We start from the raw sequence: 4,742 nt of genomic DNA, 5'->3' as shown, positions 1-4,742 counted from the left end.
CGTCTTCTGTTATGATCCATTGAAAAAATGTTTTATCGTAATGAATTGTTCAAGGAGTTGCCGACAAATGTCCACACGCTTTTTTTTCTGTTATTCGGTCATCAAACGAGGAACAAATTTTGCTGCAACTGGATGCATGTTCAATTATTCAGTCAAGATTTCATGGCATGACCAAGTGAGATATTTACCTCTTCTGCAATTTCCCTGACAGTCAATCGGTAATTTGCATGCACCAGATCTTTGATTTTCTGAACGTGGGAGTCATCAATTGAAATCGAAAGCCTTCTTGGTCGAAGATCGTCCTCGATCTGACGACCACTTTTAAATCGTAAAATCAATTCGTTGCATTGCTTCACTTTCTTGAAAATAACCGCATTTTACACCCGAGGTAGAAATACATTGGTAAACAATTTCAAGGCACGCCCCTGCAGCGGCAAATTGTTGAAGTGGTTCCGATAATTTTCTTGGAATTCTATCTAGAAACATTGTACCAACTATATCTCTGGAATGCGATACTGTATGTATTGTCTTTATAAGGAAATTAATTTCTCTCTGAAAGATGGTTCTTAGAATACTCTTTTCTTTTTCTATGTGGATATCTTCGGCAAAGACAGTCGAATCTAATGTTCTCCCGTGATGACCCTGTAAATTATTTGGGGAGTAATTTAAAAAACCGGAGCTTAGGCATACCCTTGTCCCTCCGTAGGCGGTAAGAGACTCGGTATCTGCCACATGTCACTTAAAACGGAATAATTTGTTAGTAATTGGGAAAATTGGTAAAATTAAATAAAATCCCTTTTTATTAACTGTCAAAGTCCGTTAATGAGCGCCCAAACGGCGTCGGAAAAATGAAACTGAAACTTTTGCACATAATTTATATTTCAGTAATATTATTACTTCCAATTTAGATAAATCTGGATGCGCTCTAATTTGATGTCTGTCCGGAATTAAAATAGCTAGCCGCGGAAGCAGACTGTGTAAGCCGATTTAATCCCAGCCGCAGTATTTGGGCTTAAGCTGAGAAGGTTTTCATCCGATTGTTCTAAACTAGACTCGCTTTTCTAAAACAAACGTATTCCCAACGTGATCGTTGCAGCTGAAAACACGTGCTGACGTCGAATAATGAATATGTTTGTACGTGAAGTGGAGATCCTTAGGCGGGCATATATAGGCCTTTTTATGCAAATTGTTATTTATTTAAAAGTTTTTCTTTTCTGTTAAGTAGAAACACCCAATCAAATAAAAAGAGAACCTATATTTTCAGTAGTATCGGCCGTAAAGGTTGTACTTATATGGAGTAATAACAATTATCTGTAATAAAATCCGAAGACCACGATGGCCAATACTTTGGGCAATGTTTATTGCACTGAAGGAAGGATTTAACTGGGAGTAATAAAATTTATTACAGACAATTAAATAATTTATTTATATTTGTATTGGGCGAATTCAGGATTTCCTTGAAGCTAATAAGACATTTATTTGAAGGAAAATACAAAATATTTAGTATTAAAAAACAATTTAGAAAGCTAAAATAAATAAAAATATCTTCTACAGATACACACGTGGAAAATATAGAAATATATATAATTTTATTGTCTATTCTATATATATTTTTTAAAACAATATTTTTAAGTAGACTTATTGAAATGAATATTTTACAGTATCAGTAACAAGATATTTAAGTATTGCGTTTTTAGTTATGTTGTCTTTATTATATTTTATGAAATGTTCGTTAATTGTCAATAAGTAAAGCATTTTTATGGATTTAGCTAGAGTTTATCTAAATACTGTTACTGTATACAAAGGTATTCCTTTGTACCACTTAATGTGAATGACTTTCCAAACCTCTTTAGTTTAGTATTATAGTGGACATTCACGACTTACATTATTTTTGCGCAATAATGGTTGACGCTGTTCTACTGTACATGATCCACTGACTGCAGTTGTGCATTAAATAGTGTAGTAATGGTCAATATTATGTAATTTATTTACTTTCTTGAAAATAAATATTAAATTTCTTCCAATAAATATATTTATACTTCTTTTTGATAGCAACATAATCAACAAATTATTTGTATGTAAATAATAATTTTGGAAAACAAATATTTTCAAAATTCAGAAAATAAATTATAACCGTGTGAAGTGTATAGGCTTTTCTGTATATATGTATTTATTTTTTATATAGAAAATCTAAAACAATACAAATAACGTAAATAACATAAAATACTTACAAACCAAAATATTTTTTCTTATTATTTATTTTTAGCGTAATTCATAATCCAAATTATACAGGGTGAACCGGTACTTGATACAAAAAAGTCGAGTAGATGAAGTCAAAATAATATCAGTTCTTCATATATTTTAATTTCATAAGGGCCTGCGTTAACAAGTTACGGGTCCTCAAAGGTGAAAATTAAAAAGTTATTTTTATTTACTGTCTCTAAACTGTTAACGTCGGCATTATGCAAATTTGCCTACAGCTTGTTTTTGATGTTGTAAATGACACTTCATTATGCCCAGAACGCCAGGGACGGACTATGCCCAATGGTTAACAACCTAAATTTTTTGCATATACGACGATTGCAATTTGCCTGCATGAAAAATAATTTCCCTGAAGAATTTGCCAACGATATGACCTCTTGGTTCAACTCAGTAAAATTAACAGTTAAGGAAATATTTGTGATTTTATGCCACAGTGCACATCGAGCGGCGCCTCCACCATTTTTTGTTTTCAATTTTTAATTAATATGTTAGAACCGTACGTATTTTTAAAATAAGAGCCTAGAAAAACCTATTGTCTGATAATGTAATTTTCACTAACAAAATTCGACCAACACATTTTACACATAACACAAAATAGGAATAAGTTAAGGTAAGTTAAAAAAATAATTTAAATGAAAGAAAACTATCAAAATACATTTTCAATATAGGCACTTTCCACCTCCACACACTTCCTAAGTCTACGAATGTTATTTGTTTATACACGAAAAAGCATTTCTGGGGTATGTCTAATATTAATACAAAGGAAATTAATTATTTGTAGCAATTATACCTTGTCTGTACTGGGGTTGCGTACGTTAAACTTTTCAGGTATTCCCACAGGAAGAAGTCCATCGGGTTAAAGTCTGGAGAACGTGGTGGCCATGAAATTGGCCCTCTTCTCCCAATCCAGTTATTATTAAACACAGTGGATAAATAATTTCGTACATCAATATTGAAATGGGGAGGAGCCCCATCGTGCATGAACCAAACGTTTCTTTGGGTGTGATGGAACATCGTCTAATAGTGGCTGCAAATTATTTTGCAGAAACTCCAAATAGCGATGTCCATTCATACGTTCTTCAAAAACATAAGGACCTATTAAATTATTACCCCAGAAATGCTTTTTCGTGTACAAGCAAATAATATTCGTAGACAAGAAGTGTGTGGAAGTGGAAGATGCCCATGTTGAAAATGTATTTTGATACTTTTCTTTCTTTTAAATTATGTCCAATTAGAAATTAAAAACAAAAAATGGTGAAGGTGCCGCTCGATGTACAATGTGGCATAAAATCACAAATATTTCCTAAACTGCTAAATTTACAGTGTTGAACCAAGAGGGTATTATTGTTGGCAAATTCTTCAGGCAACTTATTTTTGATGCAGGCAGATTGCAATCGTCGTATATGCAAAAATTCTGTGTTGTTAACAATTGGGCATAGTCAGTTCATGGTGTTCTGGTCATAATGAAGTTTCACTTACAATATCAAAAACAAGCCGTACGCACGTGTTATCAATCACCAAATTTGCATCATACTGAAGTTAATAGTTTAGAGACTGTAAATAAAAATAACTTTTTAATTTTCACATTTGAGGGCTCGTAACTTGTTAACGAAGGTCCGCACGAAAAAAAATTATATGAAGAACTGATATTACTTTGACCTCAGCTATTTGCCCTCAACTTTTTTGTATCAAGTACCGGGACACCCTGTATATTGAATGTCAGGCGAGCGAACCTTTATATGTTCGAGCCGAAATGACACCTGCAGTTGCATAAAAAATATCTAAGTATACAACAAGAGGTTCAACCTCTCCACAGTGGCGAAATTAACCTATAAATGATGTAACATATTTGAATACTTGATTATATAGGACATGCAATTGGCTCAAACTGTCGATAGTGGCGTATTTAATTTACAAATGGGCTAACATATTAATACTTATTTATACAGTACATATAACATCCACAGTACACACCAAGTGGCTCTAACCCTCCAGAGTAGAATAAAAATATGCAAGTGGCTGAAACTGTCCACAGTGGCGTAATTTATAAATGACTTAACATATTTCAATAGTTATTGTATCAAATTATTATTATTATATTGAAAGTATCGACTGACAAATATTAATATACCTAAATACACAACAAATGCATAATACTTTGAACATAAATACTTTGAAGGTCTAATTCGTGACTCAGTGAGATTGAAACTCATTTGTTCAATTCACACACTATGACACCAAATTATAGGACAACATAGGCACAGACCTCTCACACAGTTGACACTTATACAGGGTAGCCCATCGAAAACGTACCGCAAGGCATTGCAGGGTAGTAAATAACTTTTCGGCAAACAGGTCAAATTTGTTTCTGAGGGGGACAACTTTTGGCTCAAAAAGCATACCAAAATCTTCAACCCCCTAAGTGGGGGTGCTATCCCCTAAATTTTTTCAAATGGGAATGTGGGTCAAGTGGGGGGTCA

This window comes from Anoplophora glabripennis, unplaced genomic scaffold (genome assembly GCF_000390285.2).
Source record: "Anoplophora glabripennis isolate ALB-LARVAE unplaced genomic scaffold, Agla_2.0 scaffold121, whole genome shotgun sequence".
NCBI lineage: Eukaryota > Metazoa > Arthropoda > Insecta > Coleoptera > Cerambycidae > Anoplophora > Anoplophora glabripennis.
This window is presented reverse-complemented; position numbering follows the sequence as displayed.